General features: G+C 39.9%; 2 pseudogenes across 2 annotated transcripts; both read left to right on the plus strand.

Moving 5' to 3' along the window:
- Positions 1-2639: 2639 nt before the first annotated feature.
- Positions 2640-11288, plus strand: LOC309846296 (spermatogenesis-associated protein 31D3-like; annotated as a pseudogene). The gene is made up of 2 exons: positions 2640-2666; positions 9410-11288. The product of its transcript is annotated as a spermatogenesis-associated protein 31D3-like (transcript).
- Positions 11289-11361: 73 nt separating this feature from the next.
- Positions 11362-12482, plus strand: LOC309846297 (spermatogenesis-associated protein 31D1-like; annotated as a pseudogene). The gene is made up of 2 exons: positions 11362-11381; positions 11759-12482. The product of its transcript is annotated as a spermatogenesis-associated protein 31D1-like (transcript).
- The last annotated feature ends 10435 nt before the right edge of the window (positions 12483-22917 follow it).

Genomic DNA, 22917 nt, shown 5'->3' on the forward strand with positions numbered 1-22917 from the left:
TGGGTATTTACCCCAAAGATACAGATGTTGTGAAAAGAAGGGCCATCTGTACCCCAATATTTATAGCAGCAATGACCATGGTCGCCAAACTGTGTAGAGAACCAAGATGCCCTTCAACAGACGAATGGATAAGGAAGATGTGGCCCATATACACTATTTATTATTATGCCTCCATCAGAAAGGATGAATACCCAACTTTTGTAGCAACATGGATGGGACTGGATGAGATTATGCTGAGTGAAATAAGTCAAGGAGAGAAAGTCAATTATCATATGGTTTCACTTATTTGTGGAGCATAAGAAATAGCATGGAGGACAAGGGGAGTTAGGAGAAGGGAGTTGAGGGAAATTAGAAGGGGAGGCATACCATGAGAGACTATGGACTCTGAAAAACAATCTGAGGGGATTGAAGGGGCGGGGGGTGGGAGGTTGGGGGAACCAGGTGGTGGGTATTAGAGAGGGCACGGATTGCATGGAGCACTGGGTCTGTTGCAAAAACAATGAATACTGTTACGCTGAAAATAAAACAAAAAAATGGTCAAAAGATGGAAACAATTCAAACATCTGTCAACTGAGAAATTGGTAAGTAAATTTTAACATATCCCTATGATATAATATTTTTTGGAATAAGAAAGTCAATCCATGCCACAACAGGGATGAACCTTGAAAACATGTTAAATGAAAGAAGCCAGTCAGTAATAACCACATATGACTCCATTCCCACGAAATATCCAGAATAGGGAAATGTAGAAGCAGAAAGGAGTTCATCTTACAGCTGGAGGGAAGAGGGGAGAGGAAAATAATAGCAAAAGGTTGCAGATGTGTTTCTGTTAAGTTATGACAACGTTTTAAAATTGACTGTGGTAAATCATATTACAGAAAATCAAGGAATTATACATGTTAAATGGGTGAATTTTATGATATGTGAGCTGTATTTCAATAAAGCTGTTAAAACAAAGGATTTATAAATAAATGCTTAAAGATGACAAGAAGGGGAACATAAAGGCCAAAGGATGTGAACACATTTTTGGAAGATGGAAATCCGGTGGAGGACTGGTAACTGAGTAGCAGAGCATACAAAGTGCTCGCAAATCAATTCACACTGCGAAACCTAGGAGAGGAGCAGCAACCTGGTGGCACTAGAGAAAGAGGAAATTAGCTGTTCTTGTTAGTAAGCAATGTTGATGTTGAATTTTTGTTCTTTGTTGTTTGTTTTATATTGCATATAATTTCTAATTTTTTTTTGAGTGGGGGTGCTTTTTGCCAAAGTTGTAAAACCTTGTTGAAATGTTAGCATGTTTCAAATGTGCAGAGACGATTCCATGTTTCTCACATTGGACAGAACCTGGGACAACTGTTTTAAAGTTGGCATTGCACACATCTGGGGTTGGAGTATGGTGGAGGCACTAGCTTCTGGAATCAAAGCCAGAATTCTCAAAGGTTGGGTTAAATCTATTTTTAAGATGTATTTGTAAATAAAGTTGTGGAAAAGTTGCAAAGATGGTAAAGCCATAGATGATAAAGCTATATACCCTTTATCCAGATGTACCTATTAAGATTTTGACCTGTTTACAATCTCTCTCTCCTTTTCTCCTTCCCCTTCTCTACATAAGAAGACACATATATGCATATGAAAACTATGCATACATTCTTGAATATTTGAGAATACATTTCATGCATCATGCACTTTCTCCCTGAATATTTCATAGTGTATTTCTTATTAAAAAGAATATTCTCTGACAGCAGTTATCTCCTTCAGTAAATTTCATGTTGATGTAAAACTTTTAACTAATCTCCCACTCAAATTCCATTTTTATCAATTCATCAAGTAATGTCGTGTGTGTGTGTGTGTGTGTGTGTAAACCTGCTTACAGGATTTAGTCTAGAATCACCTAGATTCTATGTATATGGATGTATATGGAATACATTCTTTGAAATACACTTTTGGTTTCTGGGTACCTTTTAATGTGGTTGCAGATGTGGTATCCTTAAAATAAATCACCTAAAATATGAAGAAAAAAATCCAGTTGCTGTGAATCTTTAGTTTCCTTTAATTGGGTTCAGTTTCTCAGCCTTTTTTAGAACAAGGCCAGGTTTCAAAAATGATTTTGCTGTGCCATATTTATAATGCCTTCATACCTGGAAATTTTTTTGGATGGGACTTATCTTGCTCAGACTTTAAAGGATGTTTTTATAGTTGTGAGTCCTAGGGGCCTATTTAAAAACAATTCCAGAAATTCAAAGATATGTGGAGGGATTTATCTTAACAGACATACATCCTACAGTCAAGGGAGGGTATGTGAAGTGGGGCGGGTTAGAAGTGTACTTTCCTTTGGGAGAGACAATGGTGAAGCTGTGGACTCAGGTTAAGAGAGGAAAAGAAGGCTGTCATTACTGGCAAACCCTCCTCATATGGGAGGGAAAAGATTGGGTGTCTAGGGCCAAGACACCCATTCCCTCAGGGAGGGAATGTAGGCAAGTCAAGTAAGGAAACAATACAGGGCTTAATTTCAACAGTTTATAATCTAACCAATGAAGCTGTAATGGTTTCAACTATTAAATGATTAGGTAACATGGGGAGAAGAAATAAATACATATAACCATCAACAAAAATGACATTATCATGTAAAATTGGTAGAGATGACAATAAGGCATTTTGGTGAAAAGGTAAGGTAGAAGGTATGTGGGAAAAACACGTTTCATGGAAGAAATAAACAAGGTTGTCATTCAAAAATCCAAAAGGTATTGCTAGGTATAGTTACAGTTGTGCTCATTAGACCTTATGATAGAGGAGCTCACTTCCTAAATCAAGGTGAGTTTGGTCTGCTGTGATGCAGCACACTTGCTCTGTAAAATAAAGGAACCTTTAAAAATGTTGGGGGGAGAAGGGGGACTGGACAGAGAGGAAAGAGGGAGCAGCAGGGAGAGACACTATACATGTGGAAGAGAATCTATAGGGTGTGAATAGCCCAAGAGGGATTTGGTGAAATTATAGAATTACTAAAAATTTTTAAATTGTTTGCCTCAGTTCCATGGATATGTCATGCCCTTGTCTCCCTCTTTGTCATGCTTTCTGTTCCTTGGTACAGGCTATTCTGCTTTCTCATGCTTTTTGGTGAACCTTTTGAATACTTTTAAGGAGCTGTGGGGGTGGGGCTGCGGCTGAGTCTATTTCTGACTTCATTTAGGGAAAAATGCTTGAGGGAGAGCTGCAGCTGAAGGCAGAGTAGATCTTGAGAATGTAAATCCCGGGGTACACCAAACCTTCAGAGATGAATTGAGGTCCAAAGTGAGATCAACAAGTAGAGAGAAGGGTCTCAGGTAATATCAGGATAACAGGGGACCAAGAACATTTCACCAAGGTAAATATATGATATGTGACTAGGTGGAGCAGGAAGGTAGGCTGGAGGCATCTAACATACCAGGAAGGATGGACACATTTGCTGGGCTGCATAGTGGGAAAAGGGTTGCATGTGAGTTTCTCTATCCTGTGTTGTCCCCTCCCCAGCACTCAGGAACCTTTGGTGTCTATACTAAAGCCCTGTGATGTGGGCCTGGAACTCTAGTCTAGCACATGCATTCTCCATGCCCAGCTGCCTGAGGCAGGAGTGCACTTGCAATGATGTGAATCATCTATGTCTGAGAAACCGTACTACACCATGGCTGAACTCCAATTACACTTGCTCAGTTTTCCCATCCTTGCCTTCCTGGGTTGGGTGGGGTTCCTCCTCCTGGTGCTGTGCTACCAAAAGAGGAAACTGTTTTTACCAGTATTTGGAAACAAATTCAATCAGGTAAATAAAGACCCTCAGAGATACTAAATCTTTCTTTTCAAACAGATGAATTCAAAACAACTTCCAAATGATACTTTTGCTGAATCTTACAAATACTAAGTAGTTTTTTTAATTCTATTCTATTTTATTTTATGAGTCTCTATGCTCAGTGTAGAGCCCAAAACAGGGCTTGAACTCATGACCCTGAGATCATAACCTGAGCTGAGACCAAAAGCCAGATGCTTAACCGATTGAGCCACCGATGTGCCCCTTCAATTGTATTTTAATTTTCATTTGGTTTAAAATAGTTTTTTTTTTTTCTTTTGAGTCTCCTTTCTTGGCCTGTGTATTAGCAGTGTGTCATTTAATCTAATCTAAACATGTTGGGATTTCCAGCTATCTTTCTGTAGTTGATTCCTAGTTTAAGTCTATTATGGTCTGAAAACATACTGTGTGTGATTTCTATTTTATATTTGTTAAGGTGTGTTTTGTGTCCTTGAATATGGTCCATCTTAGTGAACGTTCCATGTGAGCTTGAGAAGTATGTGTATTCTGTGGTTGGATGAGGTATTCTATAAATGTCAATTAGAGCAAGTTGATTGAGGATTATGTTTGGGGAAACTATATCTTTACTGGTTTTCTGCCTGCTGAGTCTTCCCATTTCTGATAAGGGCTGTTGAAATCTCCAGCAATAACAGTGGATTCATCCATTTTTTCTTGCAATTGTACCAGTTTTTGCCTCACTTATTTTGACACTATGTTGTTACATGTGTACCTGTTAAAGAGTGTTCTGTCTTCTTGGAGAATTGACCTCTTTGTTGTTGTGTAATGCTCTTCTTTACCCCTGGTAATTTTCCTTGTTGTGAAGTTTGTTTTGTCCAAAAGTAATAGAGTGACTCCTGTTTTTTTTTTTTTTTTCATTAGTGTTAGCATGGTACATTTTTCTCTGTCCCTTTGCTTTTAATCTATCTGTATCTTTGTATTTAATGTGGGTATTTTATAGACAACATATAACTATGTCTTGTTTTTTGTTTTGTTCTGTTTTGTTTTAATCTGCTCTGACAGTCTACTCTTTTTTTTTTTTTTAATTTTATTTATTTATTTGACAGAGAGAGATCACAAGCAGGCAGAGAGGCAGGCAGAGAGAAAGGAGGAAGCAGGCTCCCTGCTGAGCAGAGAGCCTGATGCGGGCCTTGATCCCAGGACCCTGAGATCATGACCTGAGCCGAAGGCAGAGGCTTAACCCACTGAGCCACCCAGGTGCCCAGTCTACTCTTTTAATTGGTGAATTTAGACCACTTCCATTGAGTGATTTTTAAATATAGTTGGATTAAAATCTCTCCCTTGTCCATACTATGTGCTATTCATTATACCTATACTTCCCCTCTTTCCCTGTTTTTTTTTTTTTTTTCTTTCTGGTTTTAAACAAGCATTATATATAATTCTACTTTCTCACTTTTGTTAGTCTATCAATTATTGTGTTTAAAAATATTTTAGTGGTTGTCCTAGAGTTTGTAATATACATTTACAACTACTCTAAGCCCACTTTCATATAATGTTATATCACTTCATAGATAGTACAGGAGTGTCCAATTCCTCCTGTCCCTTGTAACATTGATGCCATTCATTTCACTTATCCATATACTATGATCACCCAACACATTATCATTATTATTATTAGGTCAAATGAGAATAAGATGAATGAAAGTTTTATTTGAGCTTCATTCATTCCTTCTCTTCTTTCCTTTTTGTAGGTCTGAGTTATTTCCCTTCTTGCCAAAGAACTTCTTTTAACATTTATGCAGGGCAGGTCTGTTGGTGATGAGTTCCCTGTTTTTATTTGTCTAAATTTTTATTTCTCATTTACTTTTGCAGAATAATATCAATAGATATAAAATTTTGGTTGTTGTTTCTTTCAACACTAAACATTTCACTCCAATCTCTTACTTTCATGGTTTATGATAATAAGTCATGATTTTTATGTTTTTTTCCTCTAGAGGTAGTGTTTCTATTTCCTTCTGGATTCTTTCAAAGTTTATCTTTTGTTTGCCTACAGTTTGAATATGATATGTCCAGGTATAGACTTTTTTAGTATTTCCCTGCTTGGTGTACTCTGAACTTTCACAATGTATCATTAATCTGTTTTTAATCTTGGAAAGTATTTGGCCATTATTACTTCAAACATTTTTTCTGTTCTGCTTTCTTCTGGTATTCCAATTACATATATATTACACAGTTTGAAACTCAGTTCTTGGATATTCTAGATTTTAGGATTAAGAAAATTCTTTTTCTCTTTGTATTTCAGTTTGGCAAGTTTCTAATGACATTTATGCAGACTCACATATCTTTCGTTAACTGTATGCAACCTACAGATGATTCAATCAAAGGCATTTTTCATTTGTCATACTGCTTTTGTTTTCTAACATTTCCTTTGATTCTTTTGTAGAATTTCCTTCTCTTGGCTTACATGCATCATCTGCTTTCCTATGTCATTTACCTATTCCATTAGAGCCTTTAACATAATAATCATGTTTACTTTAGCTTCTGCATATGAGAATTCTGAAATGTGTAATTTCTGAACCTGATGCTTGGTTTGTCTTAACAGTTTGCTTTTTCCTGTCTTTTAGCATGTCTTGTAATTTTTCTTTGAAAGCCAAACATGATGTATTGGGTAATCAGAACTGAAATAAAGAGACCATTAATGTGAAGTCTTATGTTAATCTGGTTAGGTGTTGGGGTGTGTTTAATATTTACTGTAGCTATACATATCAGAGGTTGCCATTTCCTCTAGTATCCTTGTTTTTGTCTCCCGTACTGTTTTTAGGTTTCCCTAAATCTCCCTAAATAAAACCCATACCTTGCAGCTCTTTTTAGCTGTGATCCTGTTCCTACACTGGAGCCGTCAATACTGTAGTAAGGTGTGAGGGGAGGGGATATGATTAATCATTTGTCTTTTAATGATGGCCTTATGTTCCTGGATTGTGATGTTCACTAGTGTTTCAGAGATTTTTATTTTGTTTTGTTCCACTCTTTGGATGAGAGAGGAAATCTAGAGGCGGCTGCCATAGTTGGGTAATTTACCTTCTCCCATGGGGCATAATGCTCTGGTAGGCTTTTCCCCTCTGAGTAGGCTTTTGTTATGGAAAACACTCTGGGAATATTTCAAAATATTTTCAAAATGGTTACCTATCTCCCTAACCCTACTCTTCCTGGCCAGAAAATGCCAGAGAGCATTGGGGGGGGGGGGGCGTAGCTATTTATTATGAGAACCAGGTTGGGTTCCTGGTAATAAAACCCATATAAGTGGGGGGGAGGGGGTCCCATCAGATTGTGAGTCCAGGAATTTCTCACTCTCATGCTAGGCCATAGGCCTCCTCCAGCAATTTGTCGAAGTGTCTGTTTAAGTGTTCCTACCGGGAGAGCAGTGTTGAGCCTCCAGTGCCCTCTGTTTCAGGTAAGCTAATCTTAGGTATGATTTTTCTGCATTGATACTCTCTGGAGATTTGAGGTAGTTGTTTGTCACTATTATTCCAAGAAAAGTCATTGATTTTTAGTCTGTTCAGTTTTTTAGTCTTTTCAATCCAGAGGTTGCCCTTCAGAGAATGGATTCTTTGTTTTCCTGTTCCTTTTCCCAGATTTATAAATGCTTTTGATAGGGTTAGAGAAATACCTAAAATGGGAAGTCTTAAAAGAACAGATATTTGTTCTTCCAGGAAAAGAGGCCTGGCAGGGGTAAGGGTTAAGGAAGGACTAAGGTTTCTACTTGAAACTCACAGTCTATCTGGGTATGGTGGTAGGTCTTGGGTAAAATCCCAAATACAGGGATTCTATAGTCCTGAATTAGGTTATTTTGAGAGTATGAGGTCTGTGTAAGAGAATAGTTTCCCAGAAGCTGATCATGAGTCACATTCCCATGTCCAGCATCACTTGATCAAGCCTGGACTGATCAGGAGAAGAGTGCTTAGCCTCTGATAAGACAGTGAATTTGGAGCTATGACCTAGGATACAGGGTCCTACCTGAGGCAGCATATATGTGACTGTTGGACTTCATTTTCTATGTCCTCATTGAACAGTGGAATTCTGACTGAGAATATCAAGTGTGGACCTCCCAGACAAAATCCTCCTCTGAGTTTTTCAAAGAAGTAAATATTGACAATACTTTACCACCTTAAAAACTGAAAAAAGCAAGGAACACAAAGTTCTATTAATTAAAGTCCTACTATACTTGGATAAAGAATGTCTCCATTTCTGAAAGAAGATTTAGACATGGTCCCAAGCCCCCTCATTCTTTTATTTTTGTTCTAACATCAAGGCAGAGCCAAGAGGAGGAGGAAAGGTGGGGCTCTGAAAGGTAAGCGTCTGCCTATTCCACCTGAGGTCTCTAAGGTGACCCTTGCTGTTTTCTCCATAAGGGCTCAGGTCCATGATCTCTGAGGAAGCCAGCTGCTAGATATGTTCCCTCTCAGAAAATAGAGGCCTCAGAAGAGAGGCTCATGGCAAGGTAGTCAGAGTACAAAACCCTTCTCAGATTTCCTGCTCTGACCATTACTGAGCATGAAGCAGTGATGGATCTGGACAATAGGTGTTGCCCATTAGGTGGCCATGTGAGGTGTCAAGAGTCAGAATCTCTGTCTCCTGACTTTGTGAAAGACCTGTGACATCATGGATACTCAATTTCCTCTTTGAGATGACCATTGACTTATGATCCACATAGGATGTTTTCAGAATGACATAGCATAGATAATATGTAGAAAAGCCCATTGTGAATGATAGAAAAATATAGGTCTTATTATTATAAGCATTGATCGTGTGACCTTATATCCTAATTCTTGGAGCTCTCCAAGTCCAATCTACCTACGGTATCATGTAAAGGACATTCTACTTAGCTTTTTCTGAGCTCTTTTGCTTCTATCTTCATCATTCTCCTGGTTTCCTGGGTTGGAGAACTTGCCAGAGTCAAGTAGAGGAGGCAAGAAATGTGCTTTCTCTTCTAGAAAGGTAACTAAACATTACCTTTTTTCCTGTACCCCACTTTTAAGCAGAGTCTTTGAACTTCTAGAGCCTCAGGAAAGCCTGGAATTGACATGGGATGGAAAATCCTCAGAGTTAGAATTTGAAAGTCCTGGGGATGTGAATGGGGAACCTACCTTTGCCAGGGTCACTTATGTTCATTCTGGTCCCAGCTGCAGCTTTGTACCTCCTGTCTCCCACAGCCTTCTAGGCGGCATCATGACACCATTCACTTTTGTCAACAGTTATGTTGAGACCCCCTCTGTGATGTGTGTAATACCCCAACTGCTGAGATGGATCAGCTGCTATTCCCTGAGGCTCTGGAAGATACTACTCCCTCTGTTATCCCCTTGGCTTCCACCCCTCCTGTGACTGATTTGTCATTCACTTTATCCCCTGACTTCTCAGCAGTCTGTCCAGGAGACCTAATACCAGCCCCTTTGCCTGAGCCTTCTTTACCACCCCCCACCATCTTCTCACCTAACCCCTTTAGCTGATTTTTTCTTACCCTCATCCTCTGGTCACACTCTGCTACTAGAGTCAAAAGCCTTGGATTCTCAGTTTCCAGTGAGACATTCCATATCCCATCCCCTTGCCATTCCCCCTTCCAAACTACATGACATTTAGAAAGGGGATACTGTTCTCCAACCAGAGGCTACTTAACTTCTAAATACCATCTCTGCTCTTAACCCCACCATTTCACAAGATATCAACCTCTTACCAAATCTGTCTCAGACAAGGAATCCTACTGATTCATTTGCTTGTCATCATGCTCCACCAACTGTTTCACCACTGCCAGACTGCCCATTAACTGTGACTCAATCCAAATTGATTTCCATCTCATTGAACCCTGTTCCTGAGAAGTCAGTGGATAGCCCACCAGGGCTATGTCTGATGTCCCAATAATCAGACGTAGTGATTCTTCAAGTCTGTCAAGTTCAGATTTCTCCTCCTGGCAGGCTCATGCCAAGAACATGTTCCTCCCCACATTATCACACTCCAGTTCTCAGCAAAAGCAAGTCTACCTCCATCAACCAGAAACCTCTCTCTGGAGAGACTCTGCTACTAAGCACAAGGAGGCCAGTGGAATTTCTTTCCCTGGTCTTAACTCTCAGCCCCTCTTGGAGAGACAATGGCTTTCTGATTTTAGAGAAGAAAGCAGAAGGGGCCATTTCCCAAACAAATGTGGTCAGAATGCCAATGGACATCTTTGGGGAATTTGTTACAGCCATTTGATGTACAGCTCACTACAGCCCACAAAACTGGCTGGAACACTGAAGGCAAACCAGAGCAGCTCTCTATCAACAGTTCATCTATATCAAGGCTTTGGCAGGAAACTTGCATCAGAAATATACCCAGTACTTCTGAGGTATTCTTTCTTTTCACAATGAGTCCTTCATAGCCACTGTCCTATTTTCTAGTAGTATTTCCCCACTAGATTCTCACACTGTCTTATTCAATGGAATTCATAATATCTCTGCTATCAAAATGCAAGCATCTCCACCACTTCCTTTTTCCCAATCCCTTGCTCTCCCTGGTGTACATCCCCAGCCCTTGCCTCAAACCCTGCCCCAATCCCAGCTCCCATATTTCACTCAGGTGAAAATCCAGGTCTATTTCCAGTCCTGCCTCCCATCTTTTTCTTCATCCCAGATTAGGGACTATGCAGTGTTTTTTCATATATCCAAGAATGAGTCAGACCCTCATATCTTGACAGAAAATCAACACCTGAAATGGCACGTATTGCAGAAGTAACAGGAATTTTGTAGGGTTTAGTCCCTGTGTTCCAGAAATCTCAAGAAACCACTTGTCTTCAAACTCCCAACCTTCCATTTGTTATCTGGTCATCCTATGCTTATGTACCAGTCTCCATCATTCCTGGCCATTTTCATATCACCTGTGAACCCCAGGAGACACTGGAGTTACATAGTCCAAGGAAGGTAATCCCACGGTGGTGTCTCCATGACTGTAGAAGTCTAGAGCCCCTAGCATTGATGGAGCCTCAGCATAAATGAACAGAAATCTCTCAGCAAAAAGGCAGACATGTTCACTCATAATTCTCTGAGCTTGAGGGCCATAGTAGCAGGGATCTAGCAAAGACTGAGTTGCATCTCCCTGAAAGGTTCCATGAGAGGGTCCAAACAAAGCTCCAGCTAGGAAGGATATGAGGAGTAATCTTGGATATATCCTGGGGAAGAGTCCAGAAAACAGCCCACAAAGGGTCTCAGAAAGGTCTGAGGGCTGCCTTGGTGACAACTAACTGTGTGTGTCATTCAAGGAATCACTCAGGGAATGAATTATTAAATGTCTCAAGGAAGGGCACAGACTAGAATCAAATGAAGAGCATTCTTAGATTACATATAAGCAAGAAGTTTTGCAGATCACTGGGGGTAGGATTCTTATAGGTGTGTGTTATTCGTGGGTGGCTGATGACAATACACTGCCTTTCTCTGGGAGTCCCCAGATTGCTACAGAAAACACAGATTCTAAAAATAATGGTGGGTAGGATTTACTGCCAGAGCACCACTCTAGAGCATTCTTTTCTTGATCCCAGTACATGACAGGTGCTAGAGGCCCATATGATAAGATTTTACATAAGGCAAATGTGGGGTCTACCCCTCAGGGTTCTTGAATCCATAAAATTCTATATGAGAGAAGAGAATTCAAGAGAAGTCAAAACATGAGAGAAGTCAAAACATGGTCTTTTCCCCAATTTAACTTTCCCTCCTCAGCCATGCATATTTCTGGGGTGGATTCCAAAGCTGAGTTTCTTTAAACTTTGTGAGGAAAGCTCTAAATCTTTTTTGGGAAACAGGGTGAGAACAACAAAGTCAGTCCCCACTGTGGATCATCCTCTCCTCACTATGTCATCTGTGGGCAATGAAGGATGGGGGACCTGAAGCCCTGACACTGACCATAAAACTGCAGAGTGCATCCAGATAGCTGAGTGGGGCACCCAGACTTCCTTTCACACAGCATAATAGCTCAAGTGTGACCCAGTGAGACTGTACAAGACAACACATGTGGCCCAGAGGTGCTCACAAGGAAAGCTGGGGCTGGACATGAGCCAATGAATGAGAATGTGAGTTCCAGTAACAAAGTAGAAATGTAGCAGGGCAAAGTGATGGTAGAGAAGAATTTAGAACATTTTGTCATGCCCAACTTGTCCAGGGATATATTTGACACTGAGGAGCTCTGTACCTTCAACCCCAATCTTGGGACACCTTGAAAAACAATGAGAACAATGAGCTGGGAAGCTACAAAATGATAAATGTCAACATGAGTAAAGTAGATCCTGGTCACAGAAGTAGATTCCCTGATCACAGAACACCCCTCACCAAAAATACTGGTTCCCCAAGATTCTAAACTATCAGACCTGAAAGGACAGATCCTGAGTAAGTTAATTTTTAGACTACAGACTGAGGAGTATAACCAGGCTCAAGGATGTCCAACTGACATACTCCTTCCTTCAGATAGCTTGACTTCCAAGGTTTCACTGACTCAATCCCAAAGTGTGTGCAGTGGGGACATGGAAGCATCCCAAGTGCTGCACATCCAACTGAAGGACAGCAGAATTAGCACAGAGCATCAGCAGGAATCCTGGGACTCGAAGCTGGCTGTCTGTAAGGTACAGCCTATGAACTTCTCACAAAGAAGAAGTGAGACCTCAGGATCCCAAAGCAAGAAAATGCAGAAGTGAGGACTTAGGAGTAGGGACATCTGTAGGCAGAGAGAAGAGTCACTGCATTGAGGACAGAAAATGAGAGAGTGCTTCCCCAACTCTGTTCACAGAATGAACAGTTTCCTCTTGAAGTTACTTCAGAAAAAAGATGAGGCAATTTTTTTTTTCAGTGGATCAATTCCAAGAAAAATTCACAGGGCATCAAGAAAGTCCCCAGCAAAAATCCATGTTCATGTCCACCTTAGCGCAGCACCAAGACCCAATTGAAAATGTGGCTACTTTTGGGAGTGATCAGCTTTCTGAAGCTCACAAGCTCACTTGGGAAGGTACTAGAAGAGAAGCTGGCACATATATATGGATCTGAGGCCTCAGAGTTAAGCCAGCAGCAGGAGGATGTACAGGCCCAAATAGGGCCTGACAAGTGACATCCCTCCAACTGTCAGACTCTCTCTGACCCACAGCAAGAGAAATGGGCAAGTATCAACTCCTGCAGCCAAGAAGCTGTCTGTGCTAACCAGAACCGTCTTACAAATGTCAGAAAGAACAGGGTCAGACATCCCCAGAAAGCTGAGGCCTTCAAAGATCAGCTATTATGACAGTCATCCCCCTTCTTCTATGGCCTCTGGGGAGTCTGTGCCTCATCCAAGCCCCACTTGTGTGCATCAAGTATGCCAGGTCCTTTGGGCCACCAGGAGAGACCCTAACAAAAGTACTGTGTTTTGTGATTTGACTCTTCTACTCAAGCAGAAAATGTTTCTCCAGAACTTCCAGGGAGAAAAATTTTCCTAAAGAAATCATTCAGTTCTTGTTGAGAAAGCCTCACAGTTTTCATGACAGTATATTCTCTGATGAGAACAACCTTCAGTACAACCAAGAATATTAATCCTCCTCAATAAATATTTCTTCTAATAGAGAGTGGTTTTACTCTGTGTGCGCACTGAGACTAGGGCTGGGGCTTGCACTCAGGTAAAGGAAGCAGTGCATTCAACTCCTAATTATTAACTCTTTTGGCTTCCTCAAGTACACCAGTTCCTTGTAAGAAGCCAGACAGTAGTCTTCTCAGTTTTATCCGGGGGTTGTTTATTTGATCCTGCTCTGATGCCCTATATTTAAAATATTTATATATTTTTTTTTCATAAAAAGTACAAAGAGCTTACTCTGAAAACCTTCAGACCTTTACAAATAGTGAGAAAAACTTTTACAGTGTAGAAGTTGACTCAAATTCTTTTCATCTGCTCCCAAATTATTTGTCGGGTGGGATGATTTACTGTCATCTACGCCTCACCTCCTGGAGGATACTCAGGCTTATTACAGCCCAATGATACCATTTCAACATATGAGCATATGGGATAGTCTTTGAGCATGTAGAGAGTACTTCCAGGGATGTTGCCAGGGAAACTGTCATCCTATATGGTGCTGCCTTCCCAGACATGCAACATTTTATACCAAGGTTACAGTAATGGAGGGGTGCATTAATTATCTATTGCTGTGTAATGGATATTCCAAAATTTAGTGGCTTAAAAAATACATACTTATTATGTCATGGCTTTTGTGGGTCATAAATTCAGGCAAGGCCTACCTGGATTCTCTGCTTCAAGGCTGTAATTAAGATGTCAGCTGAGGCTACATTCTCATCTGAAGGCTTGACTGGGGAAGGACCAACTCCTGTACTCATACTCATTGACACATTTGTTGGCAGGATGCAGTTTCTCAAAGTCTGTTGGAATGAGATCATCAGTACCTTGCTGGCTCTTGGCTAGAGCTTGATGTCATATGGGCTTCTCCAGCATGGCAGCTTACTTCATCAAAGCAAGGAGAGAGTCTGCAAACAAGACAGAAGTTATGATCTTTTGTAAACTAATGGAAATGATATCCCATTACCTTTCCTTTTTTCTATTAGTCAGAGGCAAATCACTAAATCCAGCTTATGCTCAAGGGGAGGAGTAATTACATGAGAGTGTGAACATCCGGAAGTGGGGATGATTGGAATCTTCTTAGAAGTCTTCCTAATGCAAGGGTTTCTTCTTGGACACCCTATTAAGTTTGCTGAAGCAAAAGTGGCCAAAGGTGCCATATGGATCTTTGTCCTCATTCATATCCAAGTCATCAAGGTCAAAACTGTTTAATGGCTAAATGGAGTGGCAGCTGGCAAGTAAACAACACAGAGCCTATAGCATGCAAAGAAGGAAGAAAAGGTGGTGCAGAGAGGTAAAGTTAGTATGGGTTTATCCTGAATGGTAAAATAAAATAAGCCCTCAGAACCATTTGACTTACCAGTATTCAGACTTATAGGGGAGGAAAAGCTAGGTGTCATATGGCTCATCCTGGCTCTATCAGTCTCTCCACTTTGCCCTAGGTCACAGACCATAGGTCTAAATAAATAACCTTCAGTTTCTGTAGACCTAGCCACACTTAAAGAGGAAGGAAACCCTACAGTTTCAAGGTTTAAGTTCTGTTCTTATTAATATATTTAATATAGTACATCCATCATTTCAAATTAAATTCTCATAGCTTGAACATCAGAGAGAATGGGTCACCCAATTGACAGAAAAGCAAGTACTAGGGATCTCAAAGTATGTAACTCCGATTTTGAGATATTTTCCTTGTTTTTATGGCTTGAAGACTTCTAACCAAGGGAGATGTGAAGGCTCAAATGGGTTGAGTTAATGGCCTTGGGTCACATAACAAGTCATATCTAATGTCTATTGTTTCCATTCAGAGAAACATTGGATGATGTACTGAGACAGACTTTGCACACTCAGAATGTATAGGAAGTCATCTGTCCAAATTACATGGTAATACCATCCACAAGTGATCTCATACTTTTGTTCTGCTTCTAGGATTGTTTTCCTTTCTTTCATATTCCTGCTTCAATGAGAAAGCATCATGATCATAAAAAGTAAGAACTATATTAGCTGAAAAATGATTGGAGAGATGAGGATCAATTTCTCTAGAAAAAGATGTGCTTTGTGCCCACACTCAGGATCCCAGTGTTATGAAATTTCAGGAGACTGTCATTTATACATTAGTGATATAGTCTGGTGCCCAGAGAATTGTCCCTGACATATAATGCAATGGGAATGGGTTACCTGAATTTTTCAACCTCAAGCTTAATCTCTAAACCTAATGTCAGGATGGACAAAAATGCATGGATTGGTACCTTGTTGTTGACTGGGCATGGGGACCCCAGATCCCAGCTTCAGGCATTGTGAATTTCTCTGGAGCCTGGTGGTGCCTAAGGCAATCAGGTTCCTTGGGGCAGCCATCAGAAGGATTAACACAGATTTGTGCCCCAATCGGCAGTTGCAGTGAAGGAGCCCAGGCTATCTGAAGGGGCTCTTCTCTTGAGGCTTTTCGCCTAGAACTTCCACTGGCCCTGGATCAGAGCCTAAACTAGGCTATTTTACTGGGGTCACAAGGCCACATTTGGTTTTTATTAGGAAGGCCAAGTGGCAGGTTCAGAGACTTGTAGAGGCTGCCTCCTTATTTCTCCCAGGGGACTTTTCTTTCCTTCATTGGTGGGGATGGGGAAGCAGGGAAAGAACTGATTTTTTTTTCTTAAGATTTATTTGACATAGAGAGATAGAGAAAGCACACAGAAGCAGGGAAGCAGCAGAGGGAGAGGGAGAAGAAGGCCCTCGGAGCAGGGAACCTGACGTGGGGTTCAATCCAGGACCTTAGGGTCATGACCTGAGCTCAAGGCAGATGACTAACTAGCTGAGCTACCCAGGCACCCCAGAACTGATTCTTATAGAAGTGTAGGAGTGCTTCCTTATGAAGAGGAGGTTTGGTAGGCAATGACAAGAGTGGGTAATTTTCCTCTGTAGGGATTCTTTCCCAGCTTTAAGCAGCCTTCATTTGAGGTAGGATAATTTACCAAGCTATTGACAGCTTCTTCTATTCCCTGCCAGAGGGGACTCCAGAAGGAATAAAAGTTAATGTTCCCTTTTGTCTTAGAGGAAGTTCTGACCTTCTGTTCTCATGGGTTATTAATGGTTTTCATGTTTCCTGACCCCAAAGAGAAATTGTGAGGCTCCTGTTGTATAGTCCTGTCCAGACTCTTACATGAGAGGAAAATTTTTACTAGGTGTTCCCAGGAGAGAGGAGACAGGGGTTGACATAGGTGCTGGGTTGAAAGGAGAGTTACCTAAAGGTACCAGGGGTTCTAGTGACTTGATACTAATGGTGTAAAGATGAGTTTCTAAGTGTGTTCTGTGTGAAAGTCTCTAGGAGATAGCACAATTTTTCTTTCTCTCTCTCTTTTATTTTTTATTTTTTTGTGTGTGAGCTTTTTCTAAATTTTTTTATTGTTATATTCGTGACTATACATCATTAGTTTTTGATATAGTATTCCAAGATTCATTGTTTACATATAACATTGCTGTTATATGTAATATTGTTGCTCTGCTACTCCACGCAATACAAGCTCTCCTTAATACCCACCATGAGTCTCACCCATTCCTCCACCTCCCTCCCCCCTAAAACCCTCAGTCTCTTTCTCAGAGTCCCTAGTCTTTCATGGTTCGCCTTCCCCTCCTATTCCCCGCCCCTCACTTTTCCTTTCCTTCTCCTAATGTCCTCCATGTTATTTCTTATGTTCCAAAAGTAAGTGAAACCATACGATAACTGACTTTCTCTGTTTGACTTATTTCACTCAGCATAATCTTCTCCAGTCCCATCCATGTTGATGCAAAAGTTGGGTATTCATCTTTTCTGATGGCTGAGTGATACTCCATTGTATATATGGACCACATCTTCTTTATCCATTTGTCTGTGGAAGGGCATCTTGGCTCTTTTTACAGTTTGGCTATTGTTGACATTGCCACTATGAACATTGGAGTGCATATGACCCATCCTTTCACTACATCTGTATCTTTAGGGTAAATACTCAGTAATAGCACAAATTTTCTAAGGAATGAAATGATGTTTGCTGATATGAATGATCATCAAGCTGCATTACCTTGGGAGCTGCAACAAAATATTGCATTGCCCACAGTTGGGAGCTGCAACAAAATATTACATTGCCCACAGTTGGCATAGAGTTTATACAATGGGCCTTCAGTGGGCATTTCAAAGGGGGCCTTTCAGTGGGCCAAAGGAGCTTGCACAATCAATATCCCAGGGGCAACCATGATGGACTCAAGGGCAGAGTCTCCTTCTTACATATTTGCCTGATAGCAAAAGCCTCTCCTGCATTCCCCATTGCCAGTAATGACTAATATTGGATACCTTCCTTTAACATGGAGTCTCTGAGCCAGATTTATTTTAATTTAGAAAAATTAGGTACTGCTTGCTGTACTTTAACTTTGCAAAACATGCTTTTATGTATACTATCCTATTCAATATTTATAATCCTTCAAAGTAGATTACTTTTCAATTTTTTACTTAAATTCAAATAATTAACATATAATGTATTATTGGTTTCAGATGTAGAGTTCGGTGATTCATCAGTCTTATATAATACACAGAGCTCATTACATCCCGTGCCCTCCTTAATGTCCCTCATGCAGTTACCCCATCCTCTTACCTCCCTCTCCCTCCAGCCACTGTCAGTTTGTTTCCTATGATTAAGAGTCTCTTATGTTTTGTCTACCTCTCAGATTTCATTGTTTTATTTTTTCCTCTCTTCCCCTATGATCCTCTGTTTTGATTTTTAAATTCCATATATGAGTGATATCATATGATAACTGTCTTTATATGATTGATTTATTTCACTTAGCATAATAACCTCTAGTTCCATCCATGTCATTACAAATTGCAAGATTTAATTTTTTTTGATGGCTGAGTAATATTCCAGCGTGTGTGTGTGTGTGTGTGTGTGTGTGCACGTGCCTGCATGCACGTGTGTGTCTGTCTGTACCACATCTTCTTTATACATTCATCTGTCAATGGACATCTGGGCTCCTTACGTAGTTTGGCTATTGGGGACACTGTTGCTCTAAACACTGGGATGCAGGTGCCCCTTTGGATCACTACATTCACATGTTTGAGGCAAATACCCAGTAGTGCAATTGCTAAGTCAAAAGGCAGTTCTATTTTTAAATTTTGAGGAAGTTGCATATTGTTTTCCAGAGTGGCTGCACCAGCTTGCATTCCCACCAACAGTGTATGAGATTCCTCTTTTTCTGCATCCTCACCAACATCTGTCATTTCCTGATTTGTTCACTTTAGCCATTCTGACTGATGTGAGATGTTACTTCATTGAGGTTTTGATTTATATTTCCCTGATGACAAGTGATGTGGAGCATTTTTTTCATGTGTCTTTTGGCCATTTGTATGTCTTCTTTGGAGAAATGTCTGTTCATGTCTGCTGCCTTTCTTGATTGGATTATTTGTTTTTTGGGTGATGAGTTTGATAACTTCTTTATAGATTTTAGATACTAGCCCTTTATTTGATATGTCATTTGTAAATATCTTTCCCCAATCTATCAGTTGTCTTTTGGTTTTGTTGACTGTTTTCTTTGTTTTGAAAAAGCGTTTTATCTTGAAGAAATCTGAACAGTTCATTTTTGCCTTTGTTTTCCTTATCTTTGGAGATGTGTCTAGCCATGTCGAGTTGTGTCAAGAAGTTGCTGTGGCTGAGGTTGCTGCCTGGTTCTCCTGTAGATTTTGATGTATTCCCTCTCACATTTAGGTCTTTCATCCACTTTGAGTCTATCTTGTGTGTGGTGTAAGGAAATGGCCCAGTTTCATTCTTCTGCATGTGGCTGTCCAATTTTCCCAACACTATTTGTTGAAGAGACTGTCTTTTTCCTCTTTGATAGTCTTTCCTGCTTCATCAAAGATTAGTTGACCATAGAGTTGAAGGTACATTTCTGGGTTCTCTATTCTGTTCCACTGATCTATGAGTCTGTTTTTGTGCCGGTACCATACTTTCCTGATGATGACAGCTTTGTAATAGAGCTTGAAGTCCGGAATTGTGATGCCACAAGTTTTGGTTTTCTTTTTCAACATTCTGTTGGCTATTCAGGGTCTTTTCTGGTTCCATACAAATTTTAGGATTATTTGCTCCTCCTCTGTGAAAAAAAAAAATTGATGGTGTTTTGATAGGGATCACATGTATAGATTGCTCTAAGTAGCATAGACATTTTAACAGTAATTGTTCTTCCAAACCATGAATATGGGTTTTAAGGGTTTTTTTGTTTTGTTTTGTTTTGTTTTTATTTTTGTTTTTTTTTTCCATTTCCTTGTGTCTTCCTCAATTTTTTCTCATTAGTGTTCTATATTTTTCAGAGTAGAGATCCTTTGTCTCTTTGGCTAGGTTTATTCCTAGGTATCTTATGGTTTTTGGTGCAATTATAAATGGGATCAACTCCTTAAATTCTTTTTTTTTCTGTCTTATTGGTAGTGTATAGAAATGCAACTTATTTCTGGGCCATGATTTTCTATCCTGCCACTTTGCTGAATTCCTGTACAAGGCCTAGCAATTCTGGGATAGTGTCTTTTGGGTTTTCCACATTGAGTACCATGTAATCTGCAAAGAGTGGGTGTTTGCCTTCTTTGCAGAATCAGGTGTTTTTTATACCTTTTTGTTGTCTGATTGCTGAGGCTAGGACTTCTAGCACTATGTTGAACAGCAGTGTGATAGTGGCCATCCCTGCTGTGTTCCTGATCTTAGGGGCAAAGTCTCAATTTTTCCCCATTGAGAATTATATTCACTATGGGCTTTTTGTATATGGCTTTTAGGATATTGAGGTATGTTCCCTCTATCCCTATAATGTGAAGACTTCTAATCAAGAAAGGATGCTGTACTTTGTCAAATGCTTTTTCTGCATCTATTGAGAGGATCGTATGGTTCTCATCTTTTCTTTTATTTATGTAGGTATCAAATTGATTGATTTGTGGATATTGAACCAACTTTACAGCCCAGGAATAAATCCAACTTGGTCATGGTGAATAATCCTTTTAATGTACTGTTGGCTAGTATTTTGATGAGAATTTTGGCATACATGTTCTGGCCCATAATTCTTTTTGGTGGGGTTTGTCCTGTTTGGGTATCAAAGTAATTCTGGCCTCATAAGTAGAGTTTGGAAGTTTTCCTTCCCTTTCTATTTTTTGAAACAGCTTCCAAAGAATAGGTATTAATTCTTTTTTAAATGTCTGGTAGAATTTCCCTGGGAAGGCATCCAGCCTGAGTTCTTCTTTTTTGGGAAATTTCTGATTACTGCTTCAATTTCCTTGCTGGTCATGGGTCTGTTTTGGTTTTCTAGTTCTTCCTGTTTCAGTTTGGTAGTTTATATGTCTCTAGGAATGCATCCATTTCTTCCAGATTCCCTAATTTGTTGGTGTATATTTGCTCATAATATGTTCTTAAAATTGCTTGCATTTCTTTGGTTGTGATCTCTCCTCTCATGAATAAATAAAATTCATGATTTTATTTATTTGGGTCCTTTCTCTTTCCTTTTTGGTAAGTCTGGCCAGGAGTTTATCAATCTTATCAATTCTCTCAAAGAACCAGCTCCTAGTTTTGCTGATATGTTCTACTGTTCTTTCAGTTTCTATTTCATTGATTTCTGTTGGGTTAAGCACCCAACTCTTAGTTTCACATCAGGTCATGTTCTTAGAGTGATTGGGCTCCACCTTCAAGTGGGAAGTCTGATTGAAGATTCTCTTCCTCTGTCCCCCTCAACTCATGCACATGTGTGCTATCTCTCAAATAAATATTTTTAAGGGATGCCTGGGTGGCTCAGTCAGGTCGCTGTCTTCAGCTCAGGTGATGATCCCAGGGTTCTGAGATTAAGTCCCAAATCATGGGACTTATTTGTTTTAAGCCACTACAATTTGGGCTAGACTATTAACTGATAAAGAACATATAATAACCCTATGACAATTCTGGCTTCTGTCTTGCTCTTTGAGATTCCTGAGCTGCAGTGTAAAATGACAGTGTAGACCAGACCAGCTGCCTGATGAATATTTCCTAGAGAACCAATCAGTGCAGAGCAGAAGAATTGCCTGACTGGGCCCTGCTCAAATTCTTAATTCACAAAATCATAAGATACAATAAAAGTATTATTTGTTTTAAGCCACTACATTTTGGGGTAGTTTGTTTGAGTAATATAATCAGAACAGAATAATATATGCGCACACAGGCACACACATAGATAGCTAAATACATGAATAATATATGCATACACAGGCACACACATTGATAGCTAAATACATGAATACACCCAAACACACACAGTAATATATGCCCAGTTTTTTTTATCTAAAAAGATTAATAAGGAACTATTAATAGTGACTTCTTGGGTGCCTGGGTGGCTCAGTTGGTTGAGCAACTGCCTTTGGCTCAGGTCATGATCCTGGAGTACTGAGATCAAGTTCCGCATTGGGGTCCCGCTGTTTCTCCCTGTGACCTGTTCTCTCATGCTCTCTCTCATGGTCTTGCTCTCAAATAAATAAATAAAACCTTCAAAAAAAATAGTGACTTCTTTAAGAGACAGAAACTTAAAAAAAAGTAAAGCTTTTCCTTTTCACAATATGGCTATCTTTACTCTTCAAATTTTTTTGAATTTGCTTTTTGTAATTGCACTTTTATGTATTTTTCTTTTCTTGCTGGAAGGCCTGTCTGGGTGGTGAAATGAAAAGCTGTCTCTTCCTTACATGTTTTCTGTATTTAAAAAACTAACATATTTTAGGGGCGCCTGGGTGGCTCAGTGGGCTACAGCCTCTGCCTTTGGCTCAGGTCATAGTCTCGGGATCCCGGGATCAAGAACCGAGTCGGGATCTCTGCTTGGCAGGGAGCCTGCTTCCCCTCCTCTCTCTCTGCCTGCCTCTCTGCCTACTTGTGATCTCTGTCAAATAAATAAATCGTTAAAGAAAACTAACATATTTTATGAAAACTAAAATTAATCTGTGGGACTGAAATAAAAAAAAGAGAATACACACTTTCTAACCATACTTTTTTACAACAATCTTATTCCTTATTTTGTACAATGAGTTCTTTCTCTTCTGTCCCATTTACCTGATTTTAGCACACTTTACAGCACTGGTGATGATCTAGCCTGGTTCTAATTCCATTGTTTTCCTATGCTTCATTTCCTCTACTATATTTTGAAATCATCACCCTTCACTGTTCAGTTCTTACTCACAATATACCATATTCTTAAAGTTAAATCCAACACACAGCAAACAAAATATCGAATCTACCAACAGAGACTCTTTTCTCTTCTCAAGAAAGGAAGAACTGAATACTGACATGCTGACTTTGTATGGGCATTTTTATTGATGATATCAAGTTGATATATGCAAGCATTGCAGCACAGAGTAGAAAAGCTTTTTAAAAATTTTTTTATTTATTTTTTAATTAAACATATAATGTATTTTTATCCCTAGGGGTACAGGTGTGTGAATCGCCCGGTTTACACATTTCACAGCACTCATCATAGCACATATCCTCCCCAATGTCCATATCCTCACCACCCTCTCCCGTTTCCCCTCCCCCCAGCAACCC

This window comes from Mustela nivalis (genome assembly GCF_964662115.1).
Source record: "Mustela nivalis genome assembly, chromosome: 13".
NCBI classification, from domain to species: Eukaryota; Metazoa; Chordata; class Mammalia; order Carnivora; family Mustelidae; genus Mustela; species Mustela nivalis.